Source organism: Chelonoidis abingdonii, chromosome 4, assembly GCF_003597395.2.
Source record: "Chelonoidis abingdonii isolate Lonesome George chromosome 4, CheloAbing_2.0, whole genome shotgun sequence".
Classification (NCBI taxonomy): domain Eukaryota; kingdom Metazoa; phylum Chordata; order Testudines; family Testudinidae; genus Chelonoidis; species Chelonoidis abingdonii.
In genome coordinates, this window is record NC_133772.1 from 30997771 (window position 1) to 31021332 (window position 23562).

The 23562-nt window shown below is 52.3% G+C and overlaps 2 protein-coding genes and 3 non-coding genes across 5 annotated transcripts in view; all 5 read right to left on the reverse strand.

Moving 5' to 3' along the window:
- LOC142046740 (uncharacterized) overlaps nt 1-23562 on the reverse strand; it is a 437635-nt gene that overhangs the window by 305453 nt on the left and 108620 nt on the right. The gene's annotated exons all lie outside the window — the stretch shown is intronic.
- LOC116830502 (uncharacterized) overlaps nt 1-23562 on the reverse strand; it is a 373443-nt gene that overhangs the window by 303723 nt on the left and 46158 nt on the right.
- TRNAQ-CUG (transfer RNA glutamine (anticodon CUG)) lies at nt 8371-8442 on the reverse strand. Its single transcript has one exon. It is a non-coding gene; the product is annotated as a tRNA-Gln (tRNA).
- TRNAS-UGA (transfer RNA serine (anticodon UGA)) lies at nt 11360-11442 on the reverse strand. Its single transcript has one exon. It is a non-coding gene; the product is annotated as a tRNA-Ser (tRNA).
- TRNAK-UUU (transfer RNA lysine (anticodon UUU)) lies at nt 20838-20910 on the reverse strand. The gene has a single exon. It is a non-coding gene; the product is annotated as a tRNA-Lys (tRNA).

The window sequence follows — 23562 nt, forward strand, 5'->3', positions numbered from 1 at the left end:
TGGGGTGAGGAGGAGGGAACCGGTTAATATTTTGGCAGCTCATCACTGGCTGGGGGGGTAGAGTAGGGGAGGGGTTGGGAGTGCCTGCTGCCCTCATGGTGACCAGCAGAGCGCCCCCCGCGGCTTGCTGCCCCAAGCACGCGCTTGATGTGCTGGTGCCTGGAGCCGCCCTGGTTCCAACACCTCTGCCCAGGCAGCTCCCCCAGCCTGACACACACACACACAGCCCCTGCACCCGCCCCACCCCAGGTCTCCTCAGCCCAGAGGTGAGCCCACCAGCTGAGTGGGGAATCAGAACCCCCAAAATTACCCTGGGACCAGCATGATCTGCCTCTGCCCTGCCCTGCTCCGCATGTATTTGGAGTGAATCAGTTTCCCTGTCCCAACATGTGTCCTGCCATGTGTCTCTTCTCTTCCCCAGTTCCTTCCAAACCACCCCATTTCCACTGCATCTCGGGTTGGGTCTCTGCCAACCCCCCTTCTCCCCTCCTATCCCCAATATATCCCTACCCCTACAGGTCTATAGGGCTGGATCCCTCCCTCCCCCCTTCTCCTCTCATTTCCTGTCTCTGGGGGTCTATGGAGATGGGTCTCTCCTCCCTCTATCCCCTCCCCTGCCCCCAATATCCCTCTGGAGGTCTGTGGGGCTGGGTCTCTCTCACTGCCTCTGTGCTCCCCCCTTCACAGCATGTCCTGGGAGTGACTCTGATTCCATGGACCAATATTTCCCCCCTCCACCCCACGTCTCTTCTCTCCTCCAGCTCCCTCCACTCCACTCCATTTCCCCTGCACCCCAGGCTGGGTCTCTGCCGACCCCCTCTCCTCCTGACCCCAATATCTCCCTGCTCCTGTGGGTCTATGGGGCTGGGTCTCTCCCTTCCCTCTTCTCTCACCATCCCCTTATCCCTTCCCCCAATACCTCCCTACCCTAGTCTGTCTGTGGGGCTGGGTCTCTCCCTGAAGCACCGCCCCCAGCGTGGGGCTCACAGACAATCCCCACCCAGCTGCTGTGTGCTGGGGCTGTGACGTGAAATGAGGCTGTGATGTGTGGTGACATGCTCATTCCCCGCAGGCAACTCATTCACTTGAGATCAAAACGACAGAAGGTGTTGCATGTCCATGGGTGGGGTTATGCAGCTGAGCAGTGTCTGGAGAACAGCAAGATGAACCGAAGGAGCCCAGCAGAGAGAATTCTCTGGTGTGGACAGAATCCGGTGTGGGGAGTTTGTGCTGTGAGTGCCTGCACGGAAGTCACTTTGGGGCAGTGATTGCCACTGAGCTACATATTGACCAAAGGCGTGTGAATGGGCTGTGGTGCCTGGTGGGGAGCAGCTCATGGTGATAAGGAAAGCAGTGGGAGCAGGAGATCCTATCTTAGCAGGGGGCTGTGTGGGGTTTCTCTGCAACCATGAGTGGGTGTTTCGTGGGTACAACTAGATCCCCCGCTTTTCTGGTGGGGCAGGGCTTCTATTGTCTGCCTTGGGGAGGGGGGTGTCCATGGTGTCACAGCCTCTGGGGGAGTGGTTTGAATCATGACTCTGAAGTGGGAGAGCGACTTCCCCCGCTCCCACTCGCTCTCCACTAGCGGGCTGGGCTGGGATTTCTAGGGAGGGAAGCACAGGAAAAAAGAGTCTCCTGTGTGGAACCCAGGAGTCCTGGCTCCCACTCCCCCTGCTCTAGACCCCCTCCACTCCCAGAGCCAGGGATAGAACCCAGGGGTTCTGGTGCCCAGCCCCCTCCCTGCTCTGACCACTCGATTCCACTCTCCTCCCAGGGTGGTGCAGGGGTCACTGGGTCTGTGTCCCAGCTCTGCTAAGGGCCTTGACTGATTTTTCCCAAAGTGCTTCCTTCTGAATCCGGTATATCTGCCCCCACTGCCCGGTCACTGCCCACTCCCATGTGGGGGCACCAGCCCTGTGCTGGGTCGTGATGGGAAATTGTCCAAGCTGGCCCTAGAGAGACGTGTGTGTCCCTGCTGCCCCCTGCTGGTGGGGCTGAGCCCCGCTCTGTGTGTGTGTGTGTGTGTGTTGGCTTTGCAGGATTTTGTATGCTGCAGCAAGTGACACACACACACATTGACCCACAAAGGGACTCACACAATCCCAAGAACACTCACACACAACACATCCAGCGGGGCATGCTAGCCCAACCCCCAAAAAGAGAAACAATCACACCCCCAGCCACACTCTCAATCACAGACACCAGAATAGTCACAATTGTGCTCAGACACACAACTGCACACAGTTCACTCCCACTGCTCCCAACATAAGGACCTCCTGCCCCGCACAGCATGTGCCGAGGCCCGTGGAACTCACTGCCACTGGACAGCTACCAGTGGGAACGGACCTTTCCAGGAGACCAATAGACATAGCCGTGGCAACAGAGGGGGCTGGGCTTCTAGGGTCTGTCCCAGGCTGAGACTGGTTCTGACCTAGAAGGGTCTATCCAGCAGGGGGCAGTGTGACCCACACACAAAACCACCAGAAGCGCCTTTCTTAGCGGGTCTCCCAGGCCATCCCCCACCCTGCCCCGGGGTTGGCTAAGAAAGGGGCAGTACGGGACTCTGGGCTGTGTCGCAATCTGGCCCCAGCCCCTCGCTCCCACATGCTGGCAAGTTGGGTAACTGCCGAGGGATTGCATGAGAGAGTGAGAGCCAGGGAGAGAGCCCAGGAGTCCTGGCTCTCCCCCCGACATACACTCTAACCACTGGACCCCACTCCCCTCCCAGAGCTGGAGATAGAACCGAGGAATTCTGACCACCAACCCCCCCCCCCGCTCTAACCACTAGACCCCACACTCCCCTTTTAGATTTTAGGCTCGCTGCCTCTTCTATCCACACACCCTGCCTGTCCATCCCTTTGCTGCAGGTTTTTGGGGTGTCAGCCCTGCTCTGCACTCCCCCATTGCAGCCCAAGGCTTTTCCTCCCCCCAACCACACATCTTCTCCCCCCTCGTTCTGAATCATCTGTTTGGCCCCCTGCCCCCTCTCGGGGCGCGCTATGCAGCGTGGCTGGGAATTGTGCAACGGCCCAGCACCAGGCAACACAGAATGAACACCACATGCCCTGCCCCGCCCTGCCCCACCTGAACTGCTCTCCAGGTGCATCGGAGCCCAGTGCCCTGCACCTGGGCCCTCCTGCCCCACACGGAGTGAGCTTCAGCCCCCGCCACACTCTGCAGAGGGGAGAAGGGTCAGGCCAGCCAGCCCTTGTAAGATGGGGAAATCACCACCGCGGTCGACGGTTTGGGGGCTGTGACATACAGAGAAACAGTTGTTGCGCCGACAGAAGGCAGCAGAGCATGCACACACACACACGCACAATTGCAAACATACACAAACATGCATGAATCCAGCCACACACACACACACAATTGCTAATATACACAAACACCCGCACAAATCCAGCCAACATCAACACAACTGCTAACAGATGCGAACGTGCACAAATCCAGCCACATGAACACACACACTTGCACAGCTACAAACACAACTCCCACAACTGTAATAACACCCCCCCCCTCAAAACTGTTGCAGAAAACCACATATACACAAACACATGCAAAAATCAGTCCATCCATCCACCACCCCCCCCCATCCTCATTCTGTGCACACACCTCGGGTCACTGTGACACTGAATACTTCAATTGGATGGGGAGCCCAGCCCCATGGCTATTCCCTGCCCTCCAGGGCTGACAGAGGGCAGATTGAGGGCACAGGGGGCACGATCCAGTGCCAGCCAAGGTGGGGTCAGAGGTGGGAATGGGGCTGTGGTTTCTGCACCACCTGGTTCCTGGCACAGGCTCCTTCGAGGATTTGCCTTTCTTGGTAGTTTTCACCCCATCACCACTTCCTGCCCAGCTCCCTCCTGCTGTGCAAGATGATTCGGGGCGGGGATGGGAAGAACCCAGGAGTCCTGGCTCCCAGCCCCACTTGTGCTAAGGTAGGAGCCTCCACTTCAACCCCAGCGCTGGGACTGGAACCTAGGAGTCCTGACACCCATCTTCCTTTCCTCTAACCACTAGACCCCACTCCTGCCCTTTTGGGGAGCCAGGGCTCCTGGGTTCTGTCTCCAACTCTGGGAGCAGAGTGGGGTCTAGTGGTTAGAGCAGGAGGACCCAGGACTCCTGGGTTTTATTCTCAGTGCTGCTGTGTGACACTGGGCCTCTGTTTCTCCTCCCACTTTTTGGGTATGGAGCCTGTAAGCTCTCTGGGGCATGGCCTGTCTCTCACTGTGTCTGGGCAGCGCCTGGCCCAACAGGGCCTGATCTAAGCTGGGGCAGGGACTGTCTCTGTGTCTGTGCAGCTCCCCAGCACAACGGGGGCCTTGATTCTGCCCCGGTCTCTGTAGATGCTGCTGTTGTACAGATAAATAGTTGTGATACTAAAAGGCATGGCAGTGTGTGAGTGCACTGCCATTGCTGTGCAAGGGCTAAATGTGATTCTTACCCCTGTGACCTCCCGTGCACCCTTCCCCCCACCGATTCACCACCCTGAGCCCCTTGTGCCGCTGTCTTCATCAACAGCAGCTCAGAAAGCCACCCAGCCCTAGCCCTAGCCCTAGCCCTAAAACAAGAAGGTGACAAAAAAAAGCTCACACCAACAGGAAACCCAGCCCCAGCAGTTTGTGACTTCACTTCCCAAAATTAGATGCACACACACTTGCTCAAACAGCAAGATTCACTCTTACACAGTTGGAGACAGGAAATTTGAGCACTGTGAGCTCCAGGGCTTTACCACAAGGTCCCACTGAGATTTGAACTCAGATCACAGAATTCAGAGTGCTGTCCTGCTGGGAAGGATGCTACTGGAGACCCCCTGATGACCCAACTGCTGCTGTTGTACAGATTAATAGTTGTGATACTAAAAGGCGTGGCAGTGCGTGAGTGCACCAGCATTGCCGTACAAAGACTAAATGTGATTCTTATCCCTGTGACCTTGCCCCATGCACGCTCCTCCCTGACTCCTGGATTCTCTGCCCTGAGCCCCTTATGCTGCTGCCCTTGTCAATGGCAGCACAGAAAGTCACCCAGCCCTAATGCCAAAAGAAGATAGATGGGGTTGGGCGGGGAAATTGGTCACACCAATAGGAAACCAGCCCCAGCAGTTTGTGACTCTTCTTCCCTCCTGCCTAGCCCTGGCACGCCTTTCTTCAAGCGCCATGTGGGCAAGAGGAAAAGTGTGGTAGAAAGCATGAGAACCAAACTTGTGGGCATCAGGTGAAGCAGCAAGAATCCCAACTATCTGGTCAAACCACAGGCATCAGCAACCAGGGTAGCAAGTTCTAGCACCCCAACCCATTGTGGCCATCCCAACCAAAGACCTGGCTCCAGTGGATAAGTCACCCAACAGGAAGGGAAAGATTCACTCTTGCACACCTGGAGATAGGGAAGTTGAGCACTTTGCATTTCAGGGCTTTACCACAAGCCAATAGAAGGTCCGACTGAGATTTGAGCTCAGATTTCAAGATTCAGAGTCCTGAGTGCTGCCCGTTACACCACAGGACCAGCTCATGCTCCCTTCTCTGGACATCGGTGACCCTTACAGGGCTGGCTTGTGTAAGGGACTGTTGGCCCCTTAAAACTTAGTGGGGTTTTTGTTTGGCTAGTTCCCAGTCCCAATAGAAGGGGGAAAGGTCAATGGGAAATCAGGACCCGGAGACTGACAGTCCCCAGGGACAATAGGGAGAGGCCAAAGCTCCAAGTTAGCCACACTGACAGGCCAGGCAGTGTAATGGGGGAGTCACCAGGCCAGTGGGTCCCGTCCTCCATGGGAGCTGGATCTGGCTTTGCCAGGGTGGGGCAGAGCTAAGGAGAGAGCAGGAGCCTGAGAAGAGCCGGGGAGCAAAGCTGCACCAGCCAGGGAGAACCAGAGCAGATCCGTGCTGGGAGCTGAGCTGCAGCAGCACAAGCCATAGAAGCTGCCCAGGGAGCAGATCTGTGCTGGGAGAAGAGCTGCAGCAAGCAGAGCCAGAGAGGCCAGAGGAGCAGCTCAGGAAGCTGGAGGCAGAGCCGCAGCAGCACTGGAGCTGGAGGTGGGTGCAGTGAGCAGCTTGGGAGAGCAAGGGGGACCCTGGGCAGAAGGCCCAGCACAAGGAGATGCCACCAATCAAGAGGACTTGCAGGCCAAACTTTCAGAGGTGAGGGGGATTGTGTCCCCTACTTGGGGGCAGACACTGGGAACAAGAGGCCTGTCACCTAGAGCATGTGGTCATTGCCAGAGCAAGTGTCCAGCCTGTAGTGGTGTCCCTGCAGCACAGCCAGGGCCTGGGAAGGAGGCCTGGGACATGTGAGGGAGAGACTGTGACCAGCTCTGGCACTCCAGAGACGCTGGTTGTGATCTCCCTGCACCACTGAACAGGGTGATGTTTTCCTTTCCCATCTTTCCTTATGTTTTACATTGATTTCTGGGTAATAAATGGTGTTTGCTTGAAGCACATGCAATGAGGAGTGGGTCAGGGAAGTGCCCAGAGCGGAGAGAGTACCCCAGATTGGGACACTGTAGCCCCCATTCAAGTGATCATGGCAAGATTGGGAGTCAAGTCCCCTAGGAATCCTGGGCCCAGCCTTGTTGGGATTATGAGGTCTCTGCCACACACAAGAGTAGAAGGAGAGTCCTTGAGGTCAGGCAGCCTCTGGGTAAGAGGGTGGGGACTCAGATCCTTCCACTGGCCAATTCCACCAGGGTCGTGCAAAAGCCAGGGAAGTTCCCAACAATAGCCAGGCCAGACCAGACTCTCCTTTACACTTGCCGTCTATACTCATTGCTTCTCTCTCTCCCTGCCCCACATCCCTGCTGCTCCCCCTCTGGCCTCTCTCGGCACCTGGCCCCACAGCACTTCCTGGCAGCCAGAGACTGCACTTTCTACACCTGCAAATGTGTCCTCTCTCCTGATTCCTAGGGAAAGGAACCTTTCCAGGAAGTGACCATGGCTTCTGGGAATGTGTGTGTGTGTGGCTGTGAACAGAATTTGGCTCCTGGCACACAAGGCAACTTAAAAGGTGAGTGCCCAGACAGGGGCTTGAACACTGGACCTCTCCGATTAAGAGCCTGATACTCTACCAACTGAGCTACCTGGGCTTGTTGAGAATATCTTCACTGTTCACCACAAGAGTGAGCAGGCAGGCAAACGAGAGGCAAAAAAAGTCCCAGGAACCCCTCCTCTTTTTCTGCACAGCCACTGCCTGTCAGCAAGATTCCTCCTCCTCCTCCTTCCTGTGCCTCAGTGTGACTAAATCTCCACACCTAGACAGCTGGACCGTCCGCTACACCCCAATCCCCCATGCTTAAGCCTCCCTGCTAAAGCCCTGGACCTGGCCCCATAGAATTAAGTCTCACATGTCACTGGGAACTTTGCTTCTTGTGCCTAGAGAGTCTCAGCCCCCCTCAGTAGATGACCCAAGAAACACAGTGTCCACCTTTTCCAAAGAAGTGCTTGAGGTAGTTTTTTTTTTTTTTTTCATGTGGCCTAATGGATAAGGCGGCTGACTTTGGATCAGAAGATGGAGGGTTCAAGTCCATTCGTGGTTGTGTTTCTGTAGATTTACCTTCATGCTGAAAGTCGTGCTCCCATCAGGGCCGGAACCTCTTCTTGGCCACTCAGACCAATGCACTGGCTTCAGCTAGAGCCCCGGGAAGGAGTTGGGGGTTGGGTGTCACAAAGGCTGGGGCATGAGCTCCAGGTGCTTCCAGTCTAGCCTTTGCCATTCCTGACTTGCCAAAGAAAATGGGCAGCTACCTGGGCTAGCGTGTGCGCCTGTCCCTGTGCTGGAGGGTACTTGCTAAATAGAGCTTTAGGAGTCTGGGTGTTTCTCTGCTTCTTGGTAGCTGCAGAAAAGCCTCTTGGGGTAAAAGCTCCTGCTCCATTGCAAAAGTGAGCGCCTTGAATGGGAATGGTAAGAGGCACCACCAGGGGGGCTGGTCCTGCTTTCCTACCATCTTCGATAATGGCCACAGATCATCATCAGCCGCCCTGCAGGCTGCCCTGCATGTGGCCCCCAGTGGGCTCTTCCCCCCTCCTGCCTAGCCCTGACTATGAAGCCTGGCCCTGGCACTCCTTCCTTTAAATGCCATGTGGACAAGAGGAAGAGTGTGGCAGTTGCAGGTACAGAGACCAAAGTTGTGGACATCAGGTGAAGCAGCAAGAAACAACCATCTGGTCAACCCGCAGGAATCTCCAGCCAGACCGTTAAGTTCTAGGACTCCAACCCATAGCAGCCAATCCATTGAACCAGCCGGACCAAAGACTTATCTCTAGCGGGCATCAGTCACCCAACAGGAGGGGAAAAAATCCTCACCCTACTTCAACCAGAGAGAGTGTAACCAAGCACATTAAGCTCTAAAGGTTTACAGCAAACCAGCATATCTCCAGGAGGTCCCACTGAGATTTGAACTCAGATTCCAGGATTCAGAGTCCTGAGTGCTGCCCATTACACCATGGGACCTACTGCTATTTTGTTTTCTAGACCCCTGTGACTCTCAGCTGGCTGGTTTGCACTCTGCTGTTGCTTAATCTGGTCGTACAGTCACATGCTGATTGGCTCCCCTGCCTGGATGCTCTTGTGGAAATCCCACAGGCGACACTGCAGGACTTGGCACCATTGGTTTCTTTAATGTTGTGGTGTTTGCCTGACTGCTGGAAGAAAGCCACCAGCCCCTCCCTCACCGACTCCCACCAGTCCCACTAGTTGTCATAGAACCCTCTGATGCTTTCCTGTTCTGCCAACACCACCAGACCTTGCCCTGCTGCTCCTTTATCTTTCAAGTTCTGGATGTTCAGCTTCCAATAGTCTCTGCCGTAGGTCAGGGATTTGCCCACAATGAGCACACGGTGAGAGCTGCATGATCCAAACAGTTCATTGGCACCACCGTGCACTGGGCTGTCGACGTGCTCTCCTTCACGTAAACCCGGTCAGTGTGACTCCTGGCCTGTCCCCGCAGAAAGGTGTATCCCCTCTGTGGCTGTGTGAGCTGGGGTCAGAGGAATAGGAGGCTACTGCCCACCTGCCACTGTTTCCACTATGGAGAAACACGTTCTCTAAGCCAACCTCACTACAGACCTGCACCAGGTAGTGCTCATCATAGAAGAGTTTCCTCTGATGGGCGGGAAAACAGGACCAGCAGTCCTCAGGCTATCTGCAACAACTGAAATCCCACCCCCTGACACCAAACACCATGCGGTCCAGAGGAAGGGAGCCAGTTCCTTCCAAAGAACTTTCCTTTCATGCCTTAACTGGGAACCATACACCCTAATATAGCTGTAACCAGTCCATGGAGCACAAAGCCCACCAGTAATGCCCTCCCTGGTTGGAGTTCCAGCCCTTCTGTACTCGCAGCATGAATGGGAACAAGACTCCAACCCCATCATTATTCCCTAGCCCAGAGGACCAGAAAGACAGGCCCTTCCTCCAATAACCTTCTGGCCATTGAGCTACCCTAGAGTTGTTAATGTGCATTTCCTGAACACCCACCATGTCCAAGTCCAACTGTTCCAAGGCACTGAACATCAAGGGCCCCCAGATCCCTTCCACCTTCCACATGCCCACTTTAACAGATGCCCTTTCCAGGGTACTGCCCTCACTCAGCTGCACAGAGAAGTTTTCATCCCCTATACGGGCCTGTCACTGCCCAGCACCCCCTCTGGCACCATTCCTGAGGGCCACCCTGCCTCACTCTTTTCCTGCCATATTGGGTCCATCAATAACTCATAAGTAGAGACAGGTCCTGTCCGTTGTTAAAGGACAGGCCAGCCAACTAGGTGCAGAAACCTACACTATCGTTTCCTACTGCAGAGCCCACGCTCAGGGACACACCTTTGGTGCAGGCACCACTGTGCTCCCAGAAAACAAGCCACCACTGCACAAAGAGGGATGAAAGGGCCTGCCAAAGCCTGGGATTGAACCAGGGACCTTTAAAACTTCAGTCTATCATGCTCCCAACTGAGCTACTTTGTGGAAGTATTTTGGCCAACTGCTTCTCTGGGAGGATTTTGCAGCAGTTGCACACAAAAAGGACGTCATTGTGAGCAGCCCAGGAAGACAAGACTTGCTTTTGCCTGCCTTGCTCAGCTTGACTGGCTTCCTCACCCCATTCCTGCCCTAGTGCCTGGGTTGACCTGTTGGTGGAAGGGGACTGAGGGCCAGTGGTGTAGGGAGGAAGTTGAGCTGGACCCTGAGCTAGACTAGATCCTGGCAGCAAGAGTCTGGCCACCACTTGCCGCCCCACCCTGTTTTCCTGGCTTCCCCTACTGGGTGTCATTTATGGAGGGAAGAGGGGCTTCTGCCTCCCCTCCCCAAATTTCACACTATAGAGGAGTGGGAACAGGAAAATGAACAGCTGCTCCACACTCCCACCAGAGGAACCTGATGCCATTAGCTGTGGAGAGTAAGAAGTGTCTGTTGGCTGACAGGGCCTGTCCCCGAAGAGCTGGAACAGCAGCTACCACCTCCCCCTCAGCTCCAGGCTGTGAGAAATGCTCATTGCCTGGCTGCATGGGCGGACGCTGCTCCGTGCTCTGGAGAGCGTCTGTATTGCTCTGTCAACCCCCCGTCTTCACTGAGCCAATCTGGTAAGGTTCCAAGTGCCCCCTCTGGCCTGGCAGCTGAGAGTCTGTGCAGACATCAACCCCCCTGCCAGCCCCCACAGGCATGGGAGGCAAGTTTGTAGAAGTTTTGGTGGTACCCAGAACCCGCCCTCCCAACTCTGCCCCCTCAAAGTCCACCTCCACCTGCCTAAGGCTCTGGGCGGCGTTTCAGGGGGAAGGTCTGGGGTGCAGGTCCTGGGCTGGGGATTAGAGTGCAGGAGGGGTGCAGGCTTTGGGAAGGAGTTTGGGTGCTGGATGCAGGCTCTGGGCTGGGGTTCAGGGCCGGCCTAGAGGGGTCCAGGACAAATCCCCTCCTTTCTGCCCCAGGCCCTGTCCCCACTCCACCCCTTTCCCCAAGCCCCCACCCCTGTCCCATCTCTTCCCAGCCCACCTTCCTGCCCATTCCTCTCCCTGACCTGCTCCTACTTCCCATCAGCCCCTCCTGCACCCCACTGAACAGCTGAGCACCTTTTTTTTTCTGTTGGTGTTGCAGCCCCAGAGCACCCATTGGAGTCAGAGTCTGACTTGGCTCCTTTCACACTCTAGAGAGAGGAGCAGAACCAGGCCTATGGCTGATCTATGGGGCACTAGGTGAGTGGCAGAGGCTTCAGGCCTGAGAGTTTGCCTGACACCTCAGGGACACAGTGTGAGGTGGTGCCCCAGGGATCTCTATGAAAGGAGCAGACCAGGATTTACTTGGGTGGGGAGAGAATTGAGAGTATCTCAGGGGGTTGTACAGAGGTATTGCCCGGGTGAGAGACTGGCTAAAACACAGGCCTCGCTGTGAGCAGGATTCAAACCTGCACAGAAGAACCCTATTGGATTTCAACTCCAAAGCCTTAACCACTCGGTCCATCACAGCTGTGAGCACAAAATTGTTCCAATGCCAGAGAAACTGGTAAAGAATCACAATGCCCGGCATGAAGCATCTGAACTACAGAATTCCCACAGCAAACCTGGCTCCCAAAGCACAGGGGGATTTGGGGTTCGTTCTCTTTGCTTAGCCATGTGCAGTTGCAAATGATTCTGAGAAAGCCTGCTGTTGAATGTCTGGGCCAAGTCTGTTCTCCTATAGAAACCAGTGACCATGGAACAGAACTGCTGGAGTCATGGGAAATGATGTGCTGAACTTGAAGCCTGATGTGAATGAGGATGTCTGGACCACAGGGCCAGGGACTGATTCTGCTATAGAAACCAGTGACACACGGAACCAGGCTAAGGAAACTGTTTTCCTGGAGTCAATAACTGGAATAGCAGCAGTATTGTGCAGCAAAATGTCTCACAAGAGGAGTCACAGCGCATTGGTGGTTCGGTTGCAGAAGTCACAGCTACAGCGGGGGAGGTCTAGCTTTGGTCTCTGGCCAACAGAGGGATGAGTTTTTTATCTCCAAATTTCAGTAGAAAAAATTCAGACCCAATCTATGTGTGTGTGGAGGTTTCTTTAGTTTGGTTTGTTTTTCTCATTTGAAATGTCCTTGATAATTTTTCTGGAAAAAACTATTTGGACAAGACCAAGGAAGAGTTAGAACAATTACAAATCTCCATGGGAGTGAGGGGGTCTCAGCACCAGGGGGGGTGGAGGGGTGGAGATTTTCATGGAGGGGAGTTGAGGAGATAAATGAGAGGCTTTTGCTCCAGCAGAGGGAGCGGCTTGGCAGTTTCATTTTTACCAAGTGAATCGCCCCCGCCCCGACACACACACACATTCATTGCTCCCTGTTCTCTTTGCTTAGCCATGTGCAGTTGCACAGAAAGCGCTTTTAAAAGTCTCCCCTCCCACAGAGCTGGAATGGGAAATGATTCTGAACTTGAAGCCTGATATGAATGAGGATGTCTGGACCACAGGGCCAGGGACTGGCCTTTGCTATAGAAACCAGTGACACACAGAACCAGGCTAAGGAAAATGTTTCCTGGAGTCAATAACTGGAATAGCAGCAGTATTGTGCAGAGAAATGTCTCACAAGAGGAGTCAGCTCATTGGTGGTTTGGTCGCAGAAGTCACAGCTACAGTCGGGGAGGTCTAGCTTTGGTTTCTGGCCAACAGAGGGATGAGTTTTATTATCTCCAAATTTCAGTAGAAAAATTCAGACCCAAACAGGGTGTGGTGGGGGTTTCTCTGGTTTCATTTGTTTTGTTTTTCTCATTTGAAATGTCCTTGATAATTTGTTTGGAGTTAGAACAATTACAAATCTCCATGGGAGTGAGGGAGTCTCTCAGCGTTGGGGGAGGGGTGGCAATTTTCATGGAGGGGAGTTGAGGAGATAAATGAGAGGCTTTTGCTCCAGCAGAGGGAGCGGCTTGGAAGTTTCATTTTTATCAAGTGAATCCCCCCCCGACACACACACAAACTCCGCTGTCACCCCTACCATGTGACCTACAGCTTTCTGCTGACAAAGCCCTTATATGTGAGACAAAATATCAGGCCTGACACCTGAGCTGGGGACCTGCCCCCATAGCACTGCTCAAGGGCCTGGGCCCGGGGTGTTCACAGCCCCTCCTCACCCCTCCCTGAGCCCAGCCTGGCTCTCACCTGGAACAAAGCAGAAGCGTTTGTCGGCCTCGCTACTGTCCGAGTCCCAGGCGCTGCTGCTGTCCCATGGGGAGTGGGCTGAGCTGCTAGGGCTGGGAGAGGGATCCTCCACTTCCTGCCCTGGGAAGGCTGGAAGGTCCCCACTGACCGGACAGTGCGATGGCTCCTGCTGGAAATCAGGGCTGGGCTCCTGTGGCTACTGCTGCCCACACAACAAGCCCCAGAGCCACCCTGCCTGGTTCTGCTCCTGGACTGGGTCCTGCCTGCCCAGCCACATCCTGGCCCAGCTGCATTTTGGCCTGGCCGGTGCCTCTCCCACCTTGGTGCCTGTGCCAGGAGCGGGTTTCTTTGCCAGAAGGCTGGGCACTTCCACCTCTTGGCCCGGCCAGGAGCTCCTTCTGCGCCAGTGGGGACAGAGGGGCCACTCTGCTCCTGGGGAAGATGGCAGCTGCTTTCCTCAGGCTCTGGGGCCACCTGCAGAGCCTTCTTCCTGAACATCCTCAGGAACCTGGTCATCCTGGAACCGAGCGGGGAGTAACCGTGAGTCTGGGGTCAAGGCAGCCTCTCACTAACCAGCCTGTTGGTCCTTCCCCATCCCTGCCCCAGCCAGAGCAGCTCCTCCTCCCCCCACAGGGGTGCAGGGAGTGCAAGCTACACACACTGGCAGGAGGTCATTGCATGGTCTGCGCCCCCTCAACATTCCCCCTTGTCATCCCTGGGGCTGCAAGAACCGGAGAGTCTCATCCTTTTCGAGCACTGGGGTCAGTCACAAAGACCGTTGGTCACTTTGGACAAGCAGCTCCCTCCTGCCAGGCCAGGACACACTCACACCTCCCCTCTCCCCATCCCCCACCCAGGCTAGAGAAGGAACAGAACCCAGGAGTCCGGACTTCTCCTGGGAAACCATTCCCCACTTCAAAGTCCCTAGGCATTGCAATGCCAGGGTCCCCTCGTTTCTCATTGATTTGCATGCTCAGCAGCTCCCTGGGTCTGGCCCAGCTCAGAGACTCTCAGCCTGGGGAACAGTGTCCCACAAGGAAAGGGCTGGGAGCCCCATTGCTGGGACCTTGCCAAACACACTGGAGACGGATCTGGAGAAGCCTCTCCCCGGTCTGAGAGCGAGGGGCTCCTGGGGGCTGTTTGCAAATCCGATGCCCTTTGAGAGAGATTCTCTCCTCCTCTTTCTGCCTCTCCCCAGACAGACAGGGGACGCCACTGAGGATCTCTAATGCCACTCACTTGCTCTGGTGATGGAGCGATGGATGGAGGATGTTCAGGGTCATCCCTCGCCCTTCTCCTCACTCTCCAAGTCCAAGGCAGGCTGGAGGGAGGGGGGGGTGACCTTAAGAGTTACCCTGCTCAGCCAGCAGGCAGGGTGATGACACTGGGCGATCGGCTGGCTGTGAAAACAAGAGTCTGTCTTATTGCCAAGGAAAGGAGAAACTTGGCCAGCAGCAGGGGGTGCAGAACATCACCCTAGTGCGGGGGTGACAGCACATCTGGGATCCTAAAATCTCAGCACTTTACACACCTTCCTGGAGCCTCCCAACCCCCCTGGGCTGTCAAGACTGTTTCCCCAGCCCTACTGATGAGAAACAGGCCTGGAGAGGGGAAGCTACTGGCTCAGGGTCACCTCAAGTGTCAGAAGTATGGATGGGACCCAGCAGTCCTTCATTCCAGGCCCCTTCTCTAACCACTGCTGCACACTCCCTCCCACAGCTGGCAATTACAAGCAGGCCCTTGTGGCCGCTCTCCCTACCTTTGAGAGGGAGTGTGCTCCGCTGCAGTGACTGGACCAGGGGATTAGGAGTCAGGGGATTTAATACTTTCCCGCTCATGGAAAGTGCTGGGAGAATCCCCCAGCTAAAGCTGCTCTGACAGTGCTAAGCAGCATCTGACCATTCAAGGTCAGAGCACACTGCCCAGAAGGAGGAAGGTTTGGCTCTGGGGTTTCACTTCAGCCCAGTCTATAGAGAGGGGCCCAGCCATGGAGTTTGGCTCAAGAAGACCAAGTCTCCAATTTGTTAAGGACGTTTTGAATTCCAATCCTGTGCTCCAAAGTGCTTGGTGTCAGTTGCAAATTTTAGAAGTGTGCTCTCCACTCCATTTTCCAAATCAGTAATGAAAATATTGACTAGTACCAGACCCCAGACTGATCCCTGCTGGACCCAACAGGTACACCCTCTCTGTTGGACAGCCAGACATGGAGAAGGGCTCTTGGAGTCTGGCCTTTCAACCAGCTCTGCACCCACATCACACTGATTGCATCTAGACCGCATTTCCCTCCTTTGCTTGTGAGACTGTCCTATGGGACTGTGTCAAAAGCCTTAGTAACACCGAGCTAGATCCCATCTACTGTTTACCCACCTCCACTAGGCCCAGAACCCTGCCGAAGAAGGAAAGAGGATTGGTTTGGAATGATTTGTTCTTGACAAATCCTTGCTCACTTGTCCTAAGAACCAAAGTATCCTGTAGGTGCTGCTGACAAACTGAGTGTTTATAATGTATTCCAGTATCTCTCCAGCTGTGGAAGTGAGGCCAGCTAGTCTGTAAGTTCCAGGGGTCTCTTTGTTCCCCTTTTAAAGATAGCTCCTGTCTTGTTCATGGATGGGAAGATGTTCTTTTTCAGGGATCTCAGACGAGAACTGGGGCACAGCACTGGGTTTGTTAAGGCCACAAAAAAAAAGAGGCAGAAACCTCTTCTCTCCTGCTGGCAAAGAACCCCAGGTACCTAAGAGACAGGGACTCACATCCCTGAATGGACTTTAAAAAAGGCAGAGTTTAAAAAGTTTGTCCCCGACCATTTCTTCTTTCCACGGACTACACATTTTAGCAAACTTTAGAATTCCTTGGTGCTAAGCACCGTGAATCTCCCCTTTCTCCTTCACAGAGGGCTTTAACGCCCCTTATCTCACTCAGGCTCACGACTGCCCAGAGTTCAAGAACTGTCCCTCTTCCCATTGGACAGATGGGGAGGAGGCTGAGGTACAGAGATGGGAAGTGACCTACCCAAGGGCCTACAGAGCAAGGCAGTGGCAGAGCCAGAAAGAGAAGCCACCAGTCCTGACTCCTGTTCTAATGGACAAACCCCCCCAGAGGCAGGGATAGAGCCCAGGAATTGAGATGGTGGGGAAATTTCATTCAAACCATTTCTGTCAGAAAATCCCCTTCAAACTGAACCACTTTCTTTCATAATAAGTGGGATGAAAGTTCTTTGCACAAATATTTTGTTGCAAAACAAAAGCATCTCCTGTTTGTCACAGTGTGTTAAACTGTCTCTTCGCACACAGAGGGGAGACATTTAGATCTCAAACATTAGATAACATGCTTCAGTCTGAGCTGAGTAGTTGCTGCTCTTAACAATTTCAAAATAAAAAAAAATACAAATAAAATAGAATATTTCAGCTATTCTATTATGTCATAATCTGATAGGACCCAAGAGCCCTGATTTTCAAACTAACCATTGGATCTTGAATTTCATACACTGAATGACCTGAATAAAGTGCTCTCAGATGAGCTCCAGACCAACAACAGTGCACAGTAATTATTCAGCAAGTATTTGAGGAGAACTGCAGCCTTAGAAAGAATCCTGAACTGCTCAGAGACAATTAATGCAGAGGAGCAGCAAAATTCATCAAATATATAAGTGGTTATGACTTATTTACCTCGTCTTAAAAGAGAACAACAAGGATCTGAGTCTCCTCCCTGTCAATAACCCCCTGCTCAGCCAATCAGGATAGAGACTGAAGACAGGAGGCTGAGGGTTCTCGCCCAAAGGCTGGCCCAGGTCACCAGTGAGGATCACTGTCTGAGCACTATTTCAGCCCCACATTTTTGGGTGGACCTCCCACAGTGGGACTGTAGAGCACTCCCTCCCCCACACAGAAACACACACACCTCCTGATGTTGGGAGGGGAACAGGAGAATGGACAAAAGAAGCAAGAGAAGAAGAGAAAGGAGGGAGGGATGGATGGAGGAACAGGTGAAACCAAAAGGACAAATCCTAATGACCCCAGTAATTCTAAGGGACAAAATCCCAGGTGCAGAATAAAATTCTGCCTCCTTAAGCTCATGTTCTCTATGCCTAGAATTCCACTGTCACCAGATGGATCAGACTGAACAGGTTTCAAACCTCCAGGAGGTTCTTACCATCTAAACAGAGATGGCTGTTTTCTAGTAAAATCAGGAAAAGGGAAGGAGAAAACTCGAAAGAGGTTCCTCCTGGCGCTCACGTACCTGAACCCAAATACTATCTCAGTCCTCAAAGAGAGACCTGGTGAAGGAGACTTGCTGAAGCAAAGCCACAGGGGTCTCTGAGGTTTCCCTCGCCCCTACCCTCCCTGGCTGATGTCAGCATCTCTCTGTGAGGTCACCACCTCCCCACCACCTTTCACCAATAGTCTGAGGTCCTGCAAAAAGCCTTTGTGATGTCACTGCCACACCCCTCCCTTGCTGTGCTAATGTCTTGTCCCTGCCCAAGCATTTTGGAGGTTTGAGTTACTCCCTGTGGATCACCCCACTCAAGGAGTGTTCGTTCCAGGAAGCAAGCCAGCTAGACAGGAAAACATCAGATGCTGCTCCCAATACTACACTCAGTTTTTCAGAAATTAGTAAACTTAATGGCCAGAAGAGACTATTACAGCATCTAATCTGACCCCTCCATATCACAGGCCTCCTGTATGACACAATAGCTACTTTTGGAGCAAACACATTCCAGAAAGGCATCTAGTCTTCATTGAATGACATCAGGAGATGGTGAATTCACCACTTTCCTTGGTAGCTTGTTCCTGTGGTGACTCATTCTCGCTGTTGAATATTTGTGTCTTATTTGTAATATGAATTTGTCTCTTTTCACCTTCCAACCATTCAGTCTTGTTATGCCTTTCTCTGCTAGATTAAAGAGCCCTTTAATACACAATCTTTTCTCTCCGTTAAGGCCCTTCAACACTTCAATGAAGTTACCTTTCAATCTTCTTTTGATAAGCGAAACAGGTTGAGCTTGTTCAATAGCTCACTAGAAGGCATTTTTTTCCAGCCCTCAGAACATTTGTCATCAGACTCCTGAACTTCAACTGGACGTGGTTCTTGTTCTTCTGCACAACATAGCTCCTGGAGAAGAGGGATCTGCAAATGTACATTCATATGATACCTTTTTTTAATTGATGAAAACATAAACTAAACACTTAGAGGATTGGAATTGATTTCAGCTGATTGACAGCTTTGCTAGGTTTTTATGCATTTGGACAGCGAAATGTTGAGTGTTTACATTCATATCAAGCACTCCCATATCGTGGAGCTCCTGAACGTAATGGAGAATGGAAATGAAAATGTTTTCCTTTTTTTTTTTTTTTAAAAAAAAGAAGATTATAAGAGAACACTGGGGTTTGAACCAAGGACCACTTGATCTGCAGCCAAACATTTTATCAGTGAGCTTTACCCCCATGACAGCAATAATATGGAATCAAGATTTCCAGGTCTTTGAAGGACAGATACTGCTTCATCGAGGTCCTTTGCCATTCCCAGACCACAGGTGGTTTTAAAAATGGGTTTTGAGTAAACTTCTTAAAAGTAGTAAACACCACAGCTTGCACACCCACCCATATAGCTTCTTCCACTGACATAGCTGCCACCTCTTGAGAAGTGGATTAACTTCACCCACAGGCAAACTCTCTCCCATCAGCATAGAGCAGTGGTTCTCAAACTATAAGTCAGGACCCCAAAGTGGGTCATAACTAGGGTGACCAGATGTCCTGATTTTATAGGAACAGAACCGATTTTTGGGTCTTTTTCTTATATAGGCTCCTATTACCTCCCACCCCTGTCCCAATTTTTCACATTTGCTGTCTGGTCACCCTAGTCATAACCCTGTTTTAATGGGGTCACCAGAGCTGGCATTAGACTTGTTGGGGCCTGGGGCTGAAGCCAAAAGTCTGAGCCCCACCACCGAGGGCTGAATCCCTCAAGCTCTGGTTTTGCCCTCCCCCAACTGGGGCAGGGCTCAGGCTTTGTCTCCCCTGCCTCTGCCCAGTGTGGAGGGGCTTGGTCCCTCTTTCCAGGGCCATGTAGTAATGTTATTTTTTTGGCAGAATGGGGTTGTAGTGAAAGGAAGTTTGAGAAATCCTGCATAGAACCTCTGAATATGTCTAGAGTTGGCTCCCTGTGGCACCGTGGGTGATCAGACACTGAAAGTACAGCCATGAAGACACCACACACCAGCCTTGCCTAGCAGGCAAAAATCAAACCTCCACAGAAGGATGCCTGTTGCTTTCTAACCCATCTCCCTAAGCACTCAGCCACAAACACTTAACAAAGAGGCTTTTCTACACTATGGTTCTGTTCTCACTAATTGGTCATTTCCAATTGTTTGCTCAGATCAGCATTAGGGAAAATGGTGCCCTGGGCAAAGCTTGTACTTTGGCACTTCCCCATTGCCCCTGCACAATCCCCACTCTCCCTTTACTGCTAGCTCCTGCACTCCCAAACCTTGCACCTCCTTCACCCCTAACTCCTGCCCCTTCCTGTGCCCTCTAACTCCCTGTGCCACCAGCCATTGCCCCTCTCCTGCAGCCCCTTCACATGGTTCCAGTGCTGGGGGCCCCGCACTTGCTCTCCCTTTCCCTGGGCTTTGGCATCACTAGCCCCTGCTTAGCAAGTAGGGTTCAGTGGTCCCCAAAATGTGGGGCATGACTCCTACAGGGACACAGAGAAACATTCATGGGGGCACCTCAGGGCCTGAGCCAGCCCCCATGGAGGTAGCACCACTCAGCCCCACTCTGTCCCAGCTCTTCCCCAACCCCACCCTGAGCCTGGGCCTCTGGCTCCCAGCCTGGCCTCAAACCCCTTATCCCTGTCTGCACCCCTCTCCCCAGCAAGCAACAGCCCCACTCCCAGCCTCTGTTCTTGACCGCGGCTTCCAAGGTTCCACAGCCATGGATAAGAGGGCACAGTGTGAAATGTTTGGGGACCACTGTTTTAGGATGATGTTCTCAATCACTTCTATGAAGTCCAATAAAAGCTATTCCTCACCCAACCTACCTCCCCTCCATCAGGACCGACTCGGTATGTTCTGCTGCCCTTCACGCCTCCTTTGTTGCACCTGAAAGGCTGGTGGTGGGCATTTCCCAACCTCATAACATGTCTCAGTATGCACACAGAGCAAAACTTCATAACTTCTCAACCATAGAGCACACACAATCCAACAAGATATTATGTTCAACAGATCAAGATTTTTGAAATGATACCTCACAAGGCAGACTTTATACAAACCATGTCATCATTATATGAGAGTGGTGAATATGGGGCTTCAGCTGCTGCTTTGAGACAGCACCCACACCTGGGCTTCCATTGCAATGGAGACGTACCTTACAGTCCATTTCTCCTGGGATAAAGATGGCAGCAGGGCTGGCTTGGGTCATCTGACTTGGGCTCATGGATGTAAAAGAGGGGACATGAGTTTAAGCTGAAAAGAATCTTCATTTGGAGATCCAGCAGGAAAGGGGAAGGCAGCAGGTGATTCTAATTCCTTAGGATATTCTGTGGTGTGTGTGTGCGCGTGCAGGGAAGGAACATGCTATATGCCCAGAGGCCTTTATTCCTCCGGATGCAAGACAGAGGGATGTCAGGAAGTTGCCCCTTCAAACCCACACACAAAAGGACTTCTGAGGAAAGGGAAAACATAGTATCAAAGAGACTCAGAAAGAGAGTTTTAGATCTTGTGAGTAGTTTATTGCCTGACCAGGGACTTGAACCCAGGACCCTCAGATTAAAAGTCTGATGCTCTGCCAACTGAGCTAGCCAGGCTCAAAGCAAAAAGCAAGTTGGTAGAGGAAATGTAGTCAAGAAAACAAGAGCAGGAAAAATAGGGGAAACCTGCCTGCTCTCTCTGCTGCCCGGTCAACACTAGAGTTTATTATGATTTAGCATTAATCGCATTAACCTGCACCCATCCTCACAATGAAGCCCTTTATATCGATATAAAGGCTCTTAATACTGGTATCTGTACTCCTCCCGACGAGGGGAGTAGCGCTGAAATCAGTATGCTATTTTGGATTAGGTTAGTGTGGCCACAATTCAATGTATTGGCCTCCAGGTGCCATGCCACAGTGCACCATAGTGACCGCTCTGGACAGCAATCTGAACTCCTAGGTCATTCTCTTCTTCAAGTTTTTTCTAATGGAGATTCAGTCCTGCCTGGATAATCATTGCAGCTGGAGGTTGCCCTTCCCTCCCTCCTTTGAGCTCTACTTGCAGAGGCAATAAAGTCAGTGGTTTTCAATTCCTGCATTCTTTATTACTTCATCACACAAATGGGGGGATAAAACTCGGTAGCCAGGAGGGGTGGGGGAGGAGGGAAGCAACGGGTGGGTGTTTGCAGGGGCATCCCTAGAAAAGCATGCAGCTCATCGTTTCTGCGGATGTCTGGGGCTCTGACCCGGGGCGAGCTGTTTGCCTCGCAGGTTCTTTAGTAGGCTTGTCCAATAGTCTAGACAGGACTGACTCTCCCTTAGACAAAACTCAAAGAAGGAATGACCTGGGTCTCATTCCATTTTTGTCCATGAACCCCCAATGACCTCACCAACGCTGGCCAGGAGCACCCATGACAGCAGCAGATGATAACAGTTAATAGGAGAAAAACTGTACCGTATGCAACTCAGCAACGGGCAGTATGGGCTGGTAATGCCATGCTTTGCTAACGGTCGCGAAAAAGCTGCCTTAGGGGTGGCTAACTGTGTGACGCTGGCGCGGGGAGCACAATGCAGATCTAGTCAGCAATCAGTGCACAAGTGAGGACGAGTACACAAGAACGAGAAGTTGAATGCGTGAAGTGAAAGGAAGGGGGGGGGCTGAAACGGGCTTCCAAGGTTTTGCCTGTGGCGGAATATGGCGTCTGCTCAGAGTCAATCGCAGGGGGAGAAAGGGATCGGAAAATTGATTTAGTACTTCCCTTGAACTTACAGCAGGAGGGAGGAGGAGTAGGAGGGGGGAGTGACGGACATTTACCCTCTAATCACCTCATGGACACTGGGTTGTTTGCCAAACACTCTCCAAGGCAAGCTGGGACCGTCAAAACCCAGAAATTACACAATGGTTGGGTGGGAGAGACTGCTGTGGTAATTTAGCCCTCCCAGTCCCAGACCTGAACTTTACGTCCACAATCTGCGTCCTGTCCCAAACCTGGACTTGTGCGTCCAAAGAATCTGGCGGGTTCTTACCTGAACTTGTGCTCCTACCCTCGCTTTAAAAAGCTCAACTACACCTCAGTTCTTGGAGTGGGCCGGGGGGGGAGGGGTATTTAGCAGGCTGCCAACACAGCTCAGGGATAGGTAATTTACATTTAGGGGTCCTGACCTACCACCGGCGGTGGTCACTCGTGCTGTGGGGTAAAGATCCCACAACCCTCACCATGAGAGTAGGGAACCTACACAACCAAGATTACCAATCCCATTGCAGATGCTAAAAGCAGGGGAAAAAAAATCCCCTTTCTCCGCTCCCCTTACACCCCCCGACCGGTTGAGTTTCACCAGATAAACCTGGGTTTCGTGCTAAACTTACCAAGCAGATAAGCAAGGGTTCTCTACGGCCGCTTCGGGACAAATATGAGAAGCAAAAGAGTGGCCAGCCAGGCTTGGCTTTGCTCATTCCCACGTAGTGTGGCGTCTCGTGAGCGGGAAACTTGGAGATGAACGAGGGAAAGAAAAACGATGTCAACCAACAGAGAAACAGAGATGATTCTTAATGGTCCTCTTATGCCCCGTCCAAGCCTAGACTCAAACTTCCCCCCTGCCAAGCCACACTAAGAAAAATAGCTCGAGCGAGGCCTGGAGCATTTTCCCTTCCCTTTGCCTCCCTACGGGAATAGTAACTGGGCATCCACCAACGTTTTAACAAGACAGAAAAAGATTAGTGATAGAAAAAAAAATAGAAAAGAAAATATAAAGGAAGCACAAATAATCTGTATTAGTATAAACTTCAATACTAGGCGTCTTATGCTTACTAGGGCAGAAGTATGAAATATCGAGCAGTCTGATTTAAAATAGCTCCATGAAGTAACTAAGTCCACATATCAAACAATACAGGTAATATTACACCACAAGGTCATCGAGTAGGGGCCGAAATATACTTTGCGTATTCCACTGCCCCAAACTCCAAGTAACTTACAGATGATATATAGACAGAACCACTTTAAGATTAAGAATGGAGTTAGGAGAGACCGTTGTTATCTCAACAGCGGAGCAAACACAAAAAGAACCCCGAAGATATTTTTATGAGGCCATTTAATTCCCGCCCCTGACTTTAAACAATACCAAAGTTCTGCTGGCAGGTGGTGGTGTTCACTAGCTGGTCAGTGTGTTCTGCGTTACCCTTTATTCAGGTAAAAAGAAAACTTTTTAACTCTTGACGCCAGGATCTGGTACCTAATCCATTTATGACAACTGCGGGAACTGGATTAGC